At 36.3% G+C, this 17243-nt stretch overlaps 1 long non-coding RNA gene across 1 annotated transcript in view; it reads left to right on the forward strand.

The window, feature by feature from the left end:
* The window catches only part of LOC138831593 (uncharacterized), a 41619-nt gene extending 24835 nt beyond the window's left edge, over window positions 1-16784 (forward strand). Inside the window, exons 2-3 of the long non-coding RNA XR_011373395.1 lie at window positions 15838-15958; window positions 16453-16784. This is a non-coding gene — a long non-coding RNA (uncharacterized lncRNA). The remainder of the gene's footprint in view (window positions 1-15837; window positions 15959-16452) is intronic.
* The last annotated feature ends 459 nt before the right edge of the window (window positions 16785-17243 follow it).

Genomic DNA, 17243 nt, shown 5'->3' on the forward strand with positions numbered 1-17243 from the left:
ATACACATGTGTTATTGGTTTGGGGACCAAGCCAATTCTGCTGGCAGGTGATGGAAACTTTAAGAGATGGTGCCTAGTGGGAGGTCTTTAGGTCATTGGAAAAATATCCTTGAAGAGAATTGTGGGACCCTGACATTTTTCCCTTTCCCTTTTGCTCCCTGATCATGGTGAATAAAGTTTTGCTTTGCTTTTCACTCACTGTTGCCATCATATACAACTTCACTAAGGCCCAAAACCATGAGGCCAACTGACCAAGGATCTGAGACTGCAGAACTCTAAGCCAAAATAGTCTGGGATCTTCTCCTCCATTCCTAATCATTTTTTATTCTATCAGTACTGCATAATTTCCTCCATAGCTCATTTGCTTGTTTATAATTTATATGGTAACTGTTAGCTGCTGTGATATACATGTAGTTTTCCTCATTATAATACCAATTGTTAGTGCAGTACCTAGCATATTAGAGTAAGCACTCTAAACTATCTTTAATTTTATTTATCCATAGAAAAATGGAAATAGTAATATTTTTAGTCCAAATATGCTAGATATAGACAAGAGATATTTGAGTTTCAGTTCTCTTAATCATGATTCTTAATCCTCATAATCTTATTTTTCCACATTTAAAAATGTTTTATCATTGAGTCTCCTGAGTCATATCTGTAGAAAGACAGTAAGAAAAATTGGAGTTTTAGCTTGTGGGAAGCAGGATGAAATTCCCTTCCCTATTGACACTTTAATACTCTGTGGAGCTGTGTGTGTATAAGTGTGTATGTTTGTGAAAGTTGTAAAATTCAAAAATCACTGACATTTTTAGGCTTGCACTAACTGTGCTACTTTAAATATGAAAAAAGGGAACACAAATTTCAAGACTAGAAGTCAATTCAACTGGATTTTCTATTGCCACTTAATTTTCCATCTTTTTTTGCTTTTCTTTTTCATTTCATTTCTTTTTTTCTTTTGCATCTATGTGTGTATGTATGTATGTATGCATGCATGTATGTATGTATGTATGTATGAATCTATCTATATCTATCTATCTATCTATCTATCTATCTATCTATCTATCTATCTATCTATCATCCATGTATCTACCGTTGGTCCTGGGGTTTGAACTGAGGGCCTCACATTTAATCAAGTGTTCTATAACTTAAACTGTGTCACTGCCATTTTTGCTTTTAGATATTTTGTAGATGATCTTGCAGTTTGGGTGTGCTGGCCTTGAACTGAAATCCTCCTATCTACACCTCCCAAGTAACTGTGCTTCCAGCATTTTCTTTGAGATTAGTTTTTTTTTTCTTGTTTTGCCAAGATTGGCCTTGAATCTGATCTCTACTTTCCAAGTAGTTGGTGATTACATATTTTCCAATGAAAACAATAATTATTTATGTTGCATTAATTTTGGTCCTAGGACTATATGACTTTTTCTTTTTAAATATCTTGGCAGACTTGCCTCTTTACCGTTATTATTATTATTATTATTATTATTATTATTATTATTATTATTATTATTTCACAACTAGTATCTTTTTAGAAAGAAGAAATTAGATTGGTTATTAAAAATCTATTTTGGAGCAGAAATGATTGGCAACTTTGAGTGTCTATCATAAATCCACTACTACAGCTAAAGTGGGGTTATTGGTGACTTTAATCTATTTTGGAAGTACCAGCATTAGACAGTAGATCCCCTTGGAGAGAATCTCTTCATAGGAACATAATAATTATGTGGTTTTAATAGTGATAATTTGTAACTTTATCTTTGGAAAGTTTGTGTACCCTAAACCCAATGTGACAAATCAAACAAGGATGCTATCTGCTAATGCTATATGCTTCTTGTGAGGAAAAAAGACACTCCAAGGTGACTGCCTGCAATTATTATCAAATGCATAAAGAGAAATGTGGACAAATATTTTAAAAAATATTTAGCATGATACCATGACATGAATGCTCCATGAAATGCCCTCAGACAAGCCAGAACCTAGTGGCTCATACCTTTTGGAGCCTGAGATCTGACAATCAAGTTTGAATTCAGCATTGGCAGATAAATCCAAAAGACTATCACACTCAATAAACCAACAATAAGACAGAGATGTGGCTCTGTGACAGAGAACCAGCCATGAGAGAAAACACCAAACAAGAGAATAAAACCTGGAACTCAAGCCGTCTCAGAACACACACTCACACACACACACACACACACACACACACACTCACACACACACACACACACATTCACACACACACAGAGATATCCTCAAACATGTTCAATGAATAGGCTTCATATCTATGACTTCAGTTAATGCATGTTTAACAAACGAGTAGTTTGAAACTTTCACATACTCTGAACCTATACAGACATTTTCCCTGCCATTGTTCCCAAAAAACATGGTACAACTGCTGTTTTATTGAAATTTGTTTTGTATTTGGCATACTCTGTGACACACAGTATAAGAAATATTTGCAATAACTAGTATATATCTGAGACAAGCAGAAAAGTTCAGATAAGATGATGCTAAGGAAAATGAACCCCAAGATAAGGACACAAGTGGTTTTTTTTCTTTCTTGCTATTGTTTCTAATATATTTATAAGGTACCACATGATTTTTTGTTGTATGTCCCTCCCCCATGCTATAACCCCTGTTTTCACTGTATTTGATGTTGGTATAATTTGAGGAGGGGAAGGGAAAAAATGAATTGTTTAAATAGGGATATAGGTGGACCCATTGCAACAAGGAGATGTACAAGACACTATGTCGAAAAATGAACTTTACAATTTAGACAAGGGCGGGGGAGTGTCGTTGTGAAGTTGGGAGGGAAGGAATGGTAGGGCAAAAAACAAAGGAGGAGGCAGCAATGCATGATAAGAAATGTACTCATTACCTTGCTCATGTGATTGTACAGTATTTTCACAATAAAAATTTATTACAAAAAACTTCACCATTGTACCTGAGGAATGTACATGACCACCTGGGCTTGGTTGGGTTTGTGCGTGCAGTAAGTTTTGCTATTGAATGAGCAAACATATAGTGCATGTAAGATCTATGAAGTTATGGGGTGGGGGGGTGGGAGGGTGTCTTCTTCCTCCCAATTCAACAATTCAGGTTATGAATACAATGCTTCTTGATCAATAACACCTTTTTCATCATTCTCTCATCTATCCCTTTAATGTTCCTGGTTTCATCTTTACATACATACATGGAATATCCTGACTCGTGCCTCCCACTCTTCCTTTCTTTATTCACCTACCACCTTCCCCTTAACTCACTCCTTAGTACCTCAAGTTCCAGCTCCCTGGTCTTCATTTTGTTAGATTATAAATTAGTTATTTAAAAGAATGACAACTTTTTTTCTAATTCATTTAATTCTGATTTAATTTTAAGGATTCCTTTCCATCTACTGAATTGGGGTTTAGCTTGCTGCTATTTTTCAAGGAGGTTCAGATGTCTCATTAAATTGTTGGTTTGGACAAATGGGATTGCATAAAGCTGCAGAGCTTCTGCAAGGCCAAGGACATAGCTAGCAAGATCAATAGAAAACCCACGCACGGATTGGGAGAAGAACTTCACTAGCCATACAATGGACAAGGGACTCATATATCTAAAATATAACTGGAACTCAAAACATTAAATCTCACAACAACAAATCTTCGAAGAAACAACTGCCTAATAAATAAGTGGGCTAAGACTTAAAGAGAAACTTCTTTGAAGAGGAAAGAAGAATGGCCAATAGACACACGAAGAAATGCTCAAACTCTCTAGCCATAAAAGAAATGAAAATCAAAACAACATTGAGATTCCACCTCACCCCAGTTAGAATGGCTATAATCAAGAACTCTAATAACAACATATACTAGAGGTTATGTGGCCAGAAGGGAACCCTACTGCACTGTTGGTGGGGGTGTAAACTTGTTCAACCATTTTGGAAAGTAGTATGGAGGTGCCTCAAAAGACTCCACATAGAGCTTCCCTATGACCCAGCAATCCTACTTTTGGGCATTTAGCCAAATGATCACAAACAAGACCATACTAAAACTACCAGCACAACCATGTTAATTGCAGCATTATTTACCATAGCTAAGATATGGAACCAACCCAGATGCCCCTCAGTAGATGAATGGATCAAGAAAATGTGGTATATATACACAATGGAATTCTAGGCCTCCATCAGAAAGAATGACATTGCCCCATTTGTTAGGAAATAGAAAGACTTGGAAACAATTATATTAAGTGAAGTAAGCCAGGCCCAAAGAAACATAGGTCCCATGGTTTCCCTTATTTGCAATAACTAGTATATGTCTGGGACAAGCAGAAAAGGTCAGATAAGATGATGTTAAGCAAAATGAACCCCAAGATAGGGACACAAATATTTTTTTCTTCCTTGTTATTGTTTTCAACATATTTATAAGGTACCATGTGATTTTTTTTGTTGCTTTGTATGTTCCCTCCCCCATGGTATAACACCTGTTTTCACTGTATTTGACGTTGGTATAATGTGGAGGGGGGAAGGGAAAAAACAAATAGGAATACAGGTGCACCCGATGCAACAATGAGATGTACAAGACCCTGTGTTGAAAATTGAACTTTACAATTTAGGTGGGGTGTAGGGGGTGGAGGGGTGTAGCTGAGGAGGTGGGAGGGAAGGGATGGTAGGGGCAAAACAAAGGAGGAGGCAACAACGCTTGATAAGAAATGTACTCATGACCTTGCTCATGTAACTGTAACCCCTCTGTACAGTATTTTCACAATAAAAACTTAATTTAAAAAGATTAAAAAAATAAAAGTAATGACATCTTTGAAATTCTCAAGGGGATTTTTTCCTCAGGTTTCCTTTTTCTTTCATGGAAGGTTGCTAAGACATCTGTGCTCTTGGGAACCTGTCTAGAAGGAAGAGTCCACTTGATCATTGGAGCCCTAAGCCACACTTAAAACAATTTTAAGGGGAAGAAGGAGGAGGTCCCTGGATCTGCATTATGCCTCCTCCCTGTGAGTGAATGTCTAGGTTCTGGGTTTATTATCTCTAGCCTTGCCTTCAATATGAACTCCTGCAATGGGCTTTTTCTGCATCATCAATTCTGACTGAAGTTTCAGTGCAGCAGGCCTGGCCAGGGCTATAACCCAGGGAAATAGACTTTTCTCTGCATAATCAGTGAGGTAGATATACAAAGCAAGATAGGTTCTTGGGATATTAATCCAAGATCTATTACATGTGATAAAAGGATCGTTGTGAAAGTCCTTTTCCATCAATCAGGAGATGAGGGAAATAATTATAGGAGAGATGAAAGCACACAATTTTGGAGCTCCTATACACTGGATTGGAAGAAGGGAAAAAGGTAATGCATTTGATAGTCGGCCACATTGCCCCTCCAACAGTCTTCTGAGATAAAGCACTAGCTAATTGTCCCATTTCAGCAGTTGAACCTTCAGGCTGAATCTGAATGTTAAGGTTTCCTTTATTTAAAAAATGTCTTAGATGTTTGCAAACCAGAGGCATCTTGCTTTTTTTTTTTTTGCAGGCACCCCTATGCATAACATTTATTAATTCTGTCTTCTCTGTTCTGATACATTTGAAGCCCAAATATCTGCTCCTCTTGCCTTTTAAATGAAAAGAACTAAAATTGAAAAGAAATCTTTCATCTTACTACCTTTTCCCTTAAAGGTGAGTGCTGGTCTTGAACTAGTTTTTCTGCCACACATAACTTCTTGTAGAGTTGTTGAGTAGGTTTTCTTACAAAACAAGGCAATGCATTTTGCTTTTAGAGAATAAAGAAAGATTTCTTAAAATACCATTCATCATCAAGTAGATTTCCATTAGCAGGATGATAAGTTTCATTAAAAGGCATGAATACCTCTATTATAAAGCTGGAAACATTCTTTCTCTTTTCAAAAACATGTTGAAAATAATTTGATGTCAATTTCCATGGCGACAGAAAAGAAGAACATCACTTAAAACCTTTAAAAAGGATATGGATTTCTGAGTCACTGTGAAAAACTGAATTAGTCCCTTTGTGTCAAGAGTTCTCTGGGTTTTGATGTTATTATTGTTTTATTACCTGAGAAGAAAAAAATGAATTTATGAAAAAGAGAAATTCTGAATTATACCTTCTTTATATCATCCTGGTCAACCAATTATCTTATGAGATAATGATTTAAAAGAAGAAGCCTAATTTGGTATTTGTGAATATTTTAAATAAATGAGCTCATTGTGGATGGAAATGGTTATATATGAAATAACAATTACTGGGAGCTCTTTTGCCTTGCCAAATGCTACCTCACAGATTTAAAATATATATATATAGGTAGAGAAACTGGTGTTTTTTTCATGTTCTTTCATGTTATTTTTTTCTATACTCCTACTGTTTGTCCCTACATGATACCCTATATTAATGAACATATTTAGTATTATTATTGGAACTATAACTTGCAAGGAAGGTAATTAAATTGATTTGTCTTCTCTGAGTTCCAGGAGTGCCCAACAAGTGTCAGAAAGTAGACTCCCAGTCCTGGTAGGTCTAGTTTTTCAAAACAGAGACATCAAAATAATTGGTCATGAATAAATTCACATGAAGGGTTCCCTGTATATTTTACCTTACTGAACATAACAAACACAAATAATACAAACCACCACTGTATCAAAACCAGTCTAAATTTACTACACACTCACACAGACACAGACACAGACAGACAGACAGACAGACACACACATACACACATACGCCCAGAACAAAACAAAACCAAAACCCTCATGCAGATCTTAACACAAGTAAGCCATGTGCTTCTAGGACATTTGCTTCTGCCCTATTCCTGTTCCATTTCTCTGCTCTTATTATCTGATACAGTCTTACCTGCCTATATCCCATACTGAGTTCTATTAATATCACTTCTTGCCAAAGTAAGAACTTTTTCTACTCTGCAGAAATGACTTAGTACTCAGATAAATACATGTGTGTCTGAGAAATCTTAACCTCATGCTCTTCTCCTTCAAAGGTTTCCAGAGATGGCTTTTGTTCAGCCAGCCAACAGCCCTTCCTCACCTTAATTGCAGGTATAGAGAATATTTCTTGTCTTTAAGTGTTCCGACGTGGACATCATTCAGAAATGACAGCAAAATTAGAGGGGAATGACATTGTTGTGGCCACCTCTTGCTCTGGGATTTACTTCCACTAATTAACCTTCATAATGGATCATGTTATTGTTACAAGCAACTTTTCTGTTCTTTGATATGATACACAGAATATGGATGAAGTTGGATCTTTCACTGACTCACATAAACACACACACAGTACTTGCTAAAGACACAAAGGATACAGAAACTTTACATTGCAGAAATTATTAAATATTCTTCTTAAAAGGCATATATATATATATATATATAAGGCATATATATATATATATATATATATATATATATATATTGATCCTTGAGCTTGACCTTTGGGCAGTGTCTCTGAGCTTATATTCTCAAGGCTAGTACTCTACTACTTGAACCACAGCTCCAGATCTGGCTTTTTTGGTGCTTAAATGGAGATAGGACTCTCAAGGACTTTCCTGCTTTGGCTGGCTTTGAACCACAGTCCTCAGATCTCAGCCTTCTGATGAGGATTATAGGCAGGAGCCACTGCTCCTTGCTTTTAAAAGTCTTTTAACTATGCTATAACTTGAGATTTTTCCCTAGAATTTTACCAGTGATACCTTAATTTTTCTCTCACTTTCTCCTCTGTAATTTTTTGTCCTCAATTTCCCTGTATTTCTCCCTTTTAAATTCTTCTCAGGCTGTTTGGCAGAATAATTTAATTTCCCTTTATTCAACTTGCAAACTCATTCTAGGCTCTACCCATCCATCTCCATCTTCAGAAGGATACAGGGCCAAGTTCCTACATTAATAACAGCACAGAAAAATGAAAAAGAACTTGGAAATTCACTTGATAAGAATCTAAGCTTTAACTTTACTCTTATTTTTCCCTATCCAGTATGCTAGGTATAGGCTCATTATAATTTCCATAGATCTCATTAGATATACATGATTTTATCCGACTTATGGCACTTTGTTTTTTTTGGTTTTTTTATTTAAATTTAAATTTTATTGTCAAGGTGATGTACATAGGGGTTACAGTTACATAAGTAAAGTAGTATGTTTCATGTTGAACTTGTTACCCCTCCCTCATTTTTCTCCCACTTTCCCTCACCCCCAACTGCTACAAATTGTGAAGCTCATTTCCAACATACTGTCTTGTGATATCACTGTTGCATTGGTTCCCCCTTTGTTCTTTGTCTCACCATTTTGTTGCTCCCCTTCCTTCCCTAAATCAAATAAATGTATATACAATACCAAGTGCACCAAAATGAAATACAGTGACAACAGTATTTGAAATACAGTGACAACAGTGACAATAGGGAATAACATATAGAGGGGAAAAACACAGAAGAAAGAAGAAATCACATTGAGAACACCAAAGAAAAACCTCTTGTGTCCATGTCTTGGAGTTCACTTTGCTTAGCATCATCTTACATGGTCATATGTATATAGCTATTGAGCTATTCTGTTCATCTGCTAAGATTATCCTAGATGTATACTAGTTATTACAATTAAGGGAAACCATGGGACTTATGTTTCTTTGGGCCTGGCTTACTTTACTTAATATAATTTTTTCCAAGTCCTTCCATTTCCTTACAAATGGGACGGTATCATTCTTTCTGATTGAAGCATAGAATTCCATTGTGTGTGTGTGTGTGTGTGTGTGTGTGTGTGTGTGTGTGTGTGTGTGTGTGTCCCTTTTTTTCTTAATCAGCTCATCTACTGAGGTTTGGTTCCATATCTTATCTGTAGTAAATAATGCTGCGATAAATATGGTTGTGCTAGGAGCTTTAGTATGGCCTTGTTTGTGGTCATTTGGGTAAATGCCCAGAAGTGGGATTGCTGAGTCAGAGGTGAGCTCTACATTTAGTCTTTTGAGGAACCTCCATACTGCTTTCCAGAGTGGTTGAACAAATTTACACTCCTTCCAACAATGTAGTAGTATTCTCTTTTGGCCAAATTCCCTCCAGCATTTGTTGTTATTATGTTATTATGTTATGTTATTATTTGTTGTTATAATGGCCATTCTAACTGCAGTGAAGTGGAATTTCAATGTTGTTTTGGTTTGCATTTCTTTTATGGCTAGAGATGGTGAGCGTCTCTTCATGTATCTATTGGCCATTCTTATTTCCTCTTCAGAGAAGTCTCTCTTTTAAGTCTTTAGCCCACTTACTAGTTGGGCAGTTGTTTCTTTATTTGTTGTTGGGGATTTAATTTTTTGAGTTCTATATATATTTTTGATATGAGGACCTTTTCTGTTGTATGGCTAGTGAAGATCTCCCAATCTGTGTTCTTTCTCTTGATCTTGCTAGCTATGTCCTTTACCATGCAGTTTAATGCAATCCCATTTGTCCAACCTTTCTTTGTTTTGTTGTGTTTCTGTATCTTTATTAAATGCCACGTTGTTTTAAAAAGTATTTGATTAACATCAAATTGAATCACGAGAAAATTGTCAAAAAGTGTAACAATTTTAAGCTATTATAATAAATAGTCTATGGAACTACTGTAACGAATAAGCTATATTGATTTGAGAGAAACTCAACTGAGAAAATGTGACAAAATAATGTATCCCTATATTATCAGAAAATACCCAGTAGGATACCTGTGTGTGTGTGTGTGTGTGTGTGTGTGTGTGTGTGTGTGTGTGTGTGTGTGTATGTGTATGTTTAAATTTTGGGACTTACACTCTCACTCAGCTTTCTCTGTCAGAGCTGGTGCTCTATCACTTGAGCCATGCCTCTAGTCTGTTTACTTTTTCTGTTTGTAGTTAATTTTATATGGAATATTCAGTATATTTCTGCTCAGGTTGGCTTCCAATCTCAGTCCCAAGGTGTCAGCTTCCGGATCAGTGAGAGTGACAGTCATGAGCCACCAGCTCCTGGCCACCCGTGTTGAAAGAGTTTCGAAAATGTACTAAACCTTAAAGTCATATAAACTGTTTGACGATATTTTTGTTGTAGCTTACTCAAAGCAGGCTTTCATTGGAAGAGTGTGACTAATATGAATGGAATAAAAATCTTACTGTGGCAGCATAGCTCATTCATATGTGTTCTACACCTCCCCACCCCCTAAAGCACATAAAACTCTTCCTCATTAATGAAAACCCTTGTGTGAATTTGAGAAAAGTGGTCCTAAAATGCTGCCTCTGGATTCTTTGTCCAGTTCTTTAGGACAGCAGTGGTTGTGGCTCACCTACTAAGCCAGTCATGCTACTACGTGACTGAACTTTCCTGGGCGACATGGATTGTCCAGATTGTCCAGATTCTCTGGAGATGGATATTGGATGACTTGATTACAGGTCCAATTTCATGATTAGAAATGCTGATGCACATTTAATTTTTTTTTGGGGGGGGAAGGGAATGCAATCCAGTATGTGGTCTCTGGCATTTGTCAATCCTTCTGTCAGAAGTCAAATTGCTTCAGCCAGCTGTCTCGGCCTTCCAAAGTATTGTGAGCTCTGTGTTGGCCAAAGTTCTCTAGTTATCATCATTTCTGACAGATACAATGCAAAAGAGATGTGAGTTTAGGGTTGAACATTCTAGTGGTGATTTAGGCACAAGCCTGACTAATCTGTTGGACACTGTAAAAATTGATAGAACCCCAAAGTCATGGGTCATAAATGATAAGCATGGGATTTCCATTTTATTTATCCATATTAAAATCTGTTCATTTGTTGGCAGGATTGTATCACACACATGAAAATAAAATTTAGAAAAATTTAAAAATTTGTCTCCTTTGGATATATTTCTCCCTGAGTATTTCCACCATCTGTGTAATAGTCATCTGTGAATTTAATTTGAACATGATTGGAGAGAAATTGAGTGGTAAAACTGGTATTAGATTAAAATATTTCAAAATTTCTGTGAAACCAATGCTAATTATATTTTTAAAGAGATGTACTTTTTCTAGAAATGTCTAGTTAAGATACCTTAAGGGGCATTCATTTACCCAAAAAATATACATTCTATATTTGTTATTAGAAAACATTTAGGTACTGTTAAAACAAGGAGAAATTAAGCAGATATTAGCTTTATGGACCTAAATAATTCAGGAAGAAATAAGAAAAGTGAAATCCAAAAATGATCAGCTCTAAATGCTTTGTAGGAAATAAACAAGGGGCCAAGTGACAGAAGATGCCACTGTAGGAAGGTTTCTAAGAGGTTTTTGAAGTTCAAATAAAAAGGCAGAAGCCATGAGACAAAAGCCATCTCTGCACAGAAAGAGCAGAAGCAAAACACCTAAGTAAGATGAATAAGAATGATGTTGGGAAGAAGGGCAGGGGTTCAGAATTCATGAGCTAATAGATTAAGGCAAAGAATTTTCATTATGTTCTAGGTAGAGATTCTGCTTGATTTACCCTGGGATTACATTCCAATAAACCATTACAAGGTAAAATATTATACCTGAAGAAAATCACTTTATACTTAACCTATAGAAAAAAAAACATAGCTTATCTTTACCTCACTTTAAAGGTGCTGAGAATACTTACATTAGCCTACCATTGAGCAAAAGCACGAGACACAAAGCCTATTCAGTAATTTGACTATGTCGTATAACACACACACACACACACACACACACACACACACACAGGTGCTTTGTAGATTAGAGGCAATGTGCAAACATTAAACAGCATAACCATAAAACACAGCCAGTAAGATTCACTGCCTGTTTGCAATGGCTTACTGACACTGCCTAGCACTGTGGAGCAGGAGCCTACTACACTTAGCAAGTCTGGGAAAACACTCACATTCAAAATTTTATGTATGGCCTCTATTGAATGACTATTGTTTTCAAACCATTGTGAATTTGAAAATTTATAAATGGGGGTGAGTATTTTTATACTGAAAATTCCAATGGGCATGTGTGTGTGAGAGAGAGAGAGAGAGAAAGAAAGAGAGAAAAAGAGAGAGAGAGAGAAGGACAGAGAGAGAGTTCTGAATTTTGGGGATACAGAAAAGAGAAGTAGAAAAGACAAAAAAAGTAGAAAGACAAGTCGAAAAATAATTGCTGAAGATCAGAAAAAGGAATATGTTGAGGTGTGGATGTAGTTTTGATAACCATGATTAAGATATGTCTAGTTGAAGGGAGAAATAAAGGCTAGAGATAACTGTTGGTTTCTACTGAAATGATGTAGAGGCAAACTGAAACAAGCTTTTGTGCACCTTATTATGGTTTTAGAGTACTGTTATCCAGAGTCAGTCTTTAGGCCACAATCATGTGTACTTATTTCTGAGACTGAAGCTAACTTGGGTTGACAGACACATGATAATTCTGTGCAGAGAGAGGGTCTTTCCTGAGAGACCAGCTAAGGAACATTTCTTTTATTGTGGGTGAAGGAAAGAATTTCCTTGACCCAATTCTAATCAGGGTCCTCTCCCTCTCAAGGTGCTGCAGCTTGGCGGGATCCTGGCCCCCTTCAGTCCAGTTTTAGCAAAAGTCTCACTGGATCTGTTTGCCACAAATCTTTCACCTTCGATGCACAATCGAATCCCTCATTACTTACTCTCAATTTCTTATTCCTGGCTTGCCTTTATCAGATCTAGATTACTCAATTCAACAAGAATCTTCCTTGTCTTGATATTTTGACTATTAATCTACTTTTGCATTTCTGTATTCAGAGTTGAGCCAAATTTCTCTCTCCTACCATAAAACTCCATTTGCAGTAGTTCTGATGAATAAAGGCACTTTATCCACTTTTTACAATTGTCATGAATGTCTTGTTTCTTCTACCAATGAAAACGTAAAGACAAAAAGAAAAAAAGAAAAAAACTGTCTGAAGAAAAGTAGAAAAAGCAGCAATAGCTAGTGATTTCAAGAGACAGAAATGAATGAGTATGGTCAAATGTCAGAGGGAGAGTTTGCAGAATAAAATGATAACCAAAGACTTGGTAATAAAGACAGTTGGAGATACAACTTGCTGGAGAGAAGGCTGGACAACTCTTTCGCTAGGAGTGGAAAAGAGAAAGTCTCTGCTTTATAGTCTTTCCCTTTCCTTCCTTCCTAACCATACAACTTGTTTTCTTGTTAAGTAATAACCTTCTTTTAAATATTTTAAATTAATTAATTAATTAAAATATCTTTTAAGTACTTGTAGGGATGATTTTGCCATTCAACAAAGCAGTTTATGAAGATAGTGCATCTTAATTATTGTAAACCTTCCAACATCTCACCCACCCTTCCCAACCTACCCCTTCCTTCACTTTTCTTTCTTCCTTTCTTCCTTCCTTCCTTCCTTCCTTCCTTTCTTTCTTTCTTTCTTTCTTTCTTTCTTTCTTTCTTTCTTTCTTCTTTTCTTTTTTATTGTGAAAATACTGTACAGAGGGGTTACAATTACATGGGCAAGATAATGAGTACATTTCTTTTTTTTAAGCAGGAAGAAACTCATTTATTAACGCAGAGCAGCCCTTTTTTATTGTGAAAATACTGTACAGAAGGGTTACAATTACATGGGCAAGATAATGAGTACATTTCTTATCAAGCATTGTAGCCTCCTCCTTTGTTTCCCCTTCCCATCCCTTCCCATACTCCCCCACCCCTCCAATCCTCCCTGCTCCCCCCCCCAAAGTTGTAAAGTTTGTTTTCGACCTAAGGACTTGTACATCTCATTGTTGCAATGGGTCCACCTGCATCCCTATCAGGCATTGTAGCTTCCTCCTTTGTTTCCCCTTCACATCCTCCCTCCCCGCCCCCATCCTCCTCCACCACCAAAGTTGTAAAGTTTGTTTTCAACATAATGACTTGTACATCTCGTTGTTGCAATGGGGCTTGAACTCTGTGTCTGGGTGCTGTCCCACAGTTCTTAAGCTCAAGGCTAGCACTCTACCACTTGAGAGATAGTGCCACTGCCAGTTTTCTGGTGGTTTATTGGAGATAAGAATCTCAAAGACTTTCCAGCCTAAGCTGGCTTTGAACCACAATCCTCAGATCTCAGCCTTCTGAGTAGCTAGGATTACAGGTGTGAGCCACCAGCGCCCTTCATCCTTCACATTTCTTACTTTTTAAAAATAGAAATATTGAATTTATTCTTTTACCATTTAGCACAGCAGTTTATATATAAATGCATCTTCTTTTCCCAGTCCAAGGGCTTGAACTCAGGCCCTGGGCACTGTGTCTGAGCTTCTTTTGCTCAAGGCTAGCACTCTACCACTTGAGCCACAACACCACCTCAGACTTTTGCTGGGTATGTGGTACTGCAGATTTAAACCCAGGGCTTCATGCATGCTAGGCAAGCATTCAACCTCTAAGCCACATTCCCAACCCCTACAATGCACCTTGATCTGTGTCATTCCTTCATCATTTCATCCCCGCTTTGACTCACCTCTTTCTTTATAGTTCTTAATTTTATAGTATATACAATGAATTCTTGATTTCATTCTCCCTGCTTCCCCCTTTTATTCATCTATCCTTCTTCTCCTGGCCCCACCTTCCCGCTTGAAGTATACTTTTTTCCTGGTACTACTTAAAGATAATGAAAATATTACAAAATTAATTAAGGAATACCAAATATTATGTAAAATATTGGGCACATAATGAATGCAAAGCTTGACTTTATTATTATGCAAAGTATGCACTATTTTTATTGGATAATCATCTTTATTATCGTTATTATGCACCCTATTATTGATATTGAATAATCATTATTTTTATTATTTTTTTATTTCTTTCAATATTGTGCCTACTGCTCTTGTTTGTATTTATCTTTCTGGGATGCCAGTTAGATATAGAAAATATTTTCCCACTAAAAGAATACTACAAATATCGACAATGTCATTAGATTCTAAGAAATAAAAACACTTTGCTTAGCATGTATACACGCGAAGGAGCAGCTGAATTCGTATGTTTCAAGAGCTGGGATGAATGCATATGTGGTAAGGAGGAAATGAGTATGAGATATTCTATAGGAATACCATGCAGAATTCATTATTATTGTTATTCCAGTGACACTTAAGTTTGGATTAAATTTAGAGCTCTTCATGATTTTGAATGTACCTTCACAGTATAGTGCCGACTAGGTCAATCTGAAACCTTTCACATACACACTCACACACACTCATGCACACAACCCTTCACACGCAGAGACATAATAAGAGACATATGTCACTTTTGGTACTGACTAAATATGACATGTTTGATTCTTCATCTTATCTCTTAAAATTTAATTTTCAGTTATACGTCTCTGTGGAAATGGATAATGTTTCAATAACCAAAATTCAGACAGATTATTTTAACTTCATTTCACCCTAGGATGCTAGTATTTATTTCAAATAGTTTTGCTATATGCACATTTCTCATACTTCTACTAGTCCCTGAGAAATTTCTTTAAAAAATATGTGGCTCAATGGAATGGGAGATCTTTGCCAGTGATACATCTGACAAGAATCTAATAATCAGAACAAAGAAGGCATGTAAAAACTATCCTCCAGAAAATCAACAAACTAGTCAATAAGTGGGAAAAAGAGCTCAATAAACATCTCTCAATAGAAGTTCAAAATGCCAGTAAATATATGAATGGTCAGTAAATATAAGCTCAACAATCTTTCCCCTGAAAGAAATGTATATAAGAGCAACATTGAAATTATATATCATTCCATTCAGAGTAATCATCATCAAGAGTTAAAAAAGAAACAGTTGTGGCAAGAATGTGAAAAAAGTTAAAGAACAAGTTGTGTCAAGAATATATTAGGGACCCTAATACATATTCCTAATACAATACTGTGTAATGGAATTTTATTCAGCCATCAGGAAGAATAAAATTATGTCTGTTGCAGAAAAATTGATACATCAAGAGAAAATAAAACCACAATAAGTGAAGTGAACCAGAGCCAGAATAATAAAGGGTGCATGTTTTCTGTTGTTTGTGGATCTTAGACCCAACATACAACATCCCAGGTAAACATAAAAAAGGTATATGTATACATGCATGACAAAACTGCCCAAAGCATAGTATATGTAGGAGTCAGACTCCCTGGTGTGAAACCTTTGAACAATTAACTAACAGTTTAACAAAATGAGTATCAGGAAACTGAAACATTTTTTTGAATGGATGAAGGACTTTGGGAGGTGGACAGATAAATGGAAAAGTGAACAGTAAATAAATACAGTCATAATAATCAGTGTGTGTGTGTGTGTGTGTGTGTGTGTGTGTGTGTGTGTGTGTGTGTGTGTGTGTGTGTGTGTGTGTGAAAAAGGAAGTAGGGAGGTAAGGAAAGAAAAATAGAAAGAATGATCGAGCAAGGTATACCATAAACATGAATGGACATGTTAAACTGCAATCCCTTTGTGAATTGTTTGAACATAAGATATAAATAAAAATTAATTAAGCTCACATAGTTACTCCTAGTTCTTTTCTTCCTGATATTATTGATAGCAATATCTCTTGACAGATGAAGAAGACCAGAACACAGGAGACAACTTCAGTATCTTTGATCTCTGGCATTAAAAGATCAATACCAAAGTTCTCAGAGACCAAATGGCACTTGGTGTTGGAATTAAAGGTATCTCGCTGACAATTTGATCAAGTCATTTCATCAGGCAAACCACGGAAGTATTACAAGAAGCCTCATCCACATAATGCAGCCACACTGCTATCAGTCAGTTCTCTAGATTTTTGCACACTCAAATGGAAATAGGACCCAACCACAGCATTTATCATCAAGCCCAGAGTGCTTACGAGCATTCCTTTAACACTGATTCAGAATGAGCCTGTGAAATAAATTATTAGGAGGGAAAAGTGTCTTTTGTCTTTTGGGTTTTGAACAAAAAGGAAAGATTTTTATGTAATCAGAGTCAAAGTCTTCAGGTAAATCAGAAGACAGAACATTTAACAAATAACAAAGCCTAGACTTCTGAAAATTTGTAAACATGTTAATTTGTGTAACTATATAGGATCTGTTTTTTATTTGTCCATTTCAGGACTTGGAGCAATGACAGCTGCCAATTTTGAACTTTTTTCCACATGTAGTTTTTCTATTCTCTTTGTACTTAAAAAAATCATTGTAAAGGTGATGTACAGAGGGATTAGGTAATGAGTTCGGTTCCTTTTGAATGGTGTAACTCCTTCCCTCATTCTCTCCCAGTTTTCCCCTCCAGACTTCCTTCACCCCCAAGTTGTATAGTTCATTACTAACATAGTATCTAGTGGGTTTCACTGTTCAATTGGTTCACTCTTTGTCTC

Source organism: Dipodomys merriami, unplaced genomic scaffold (genome assembly GCF_024711535.1).
Source record: "Dipodomys merriami isolate MVZ:Mamm:240054 unplaced genomic scaffold, mDipMer1.0.p SCAF_2, whole genome shotgun sequence".
In the NCBI taxonomy this organism is placed as follows: domain Eukaryota; kingdom Metazoa; phylum Chordata; class Mammalia; order Rodentia; family Heteromyidae; genus Dipodomys; species Dipodomys merriami.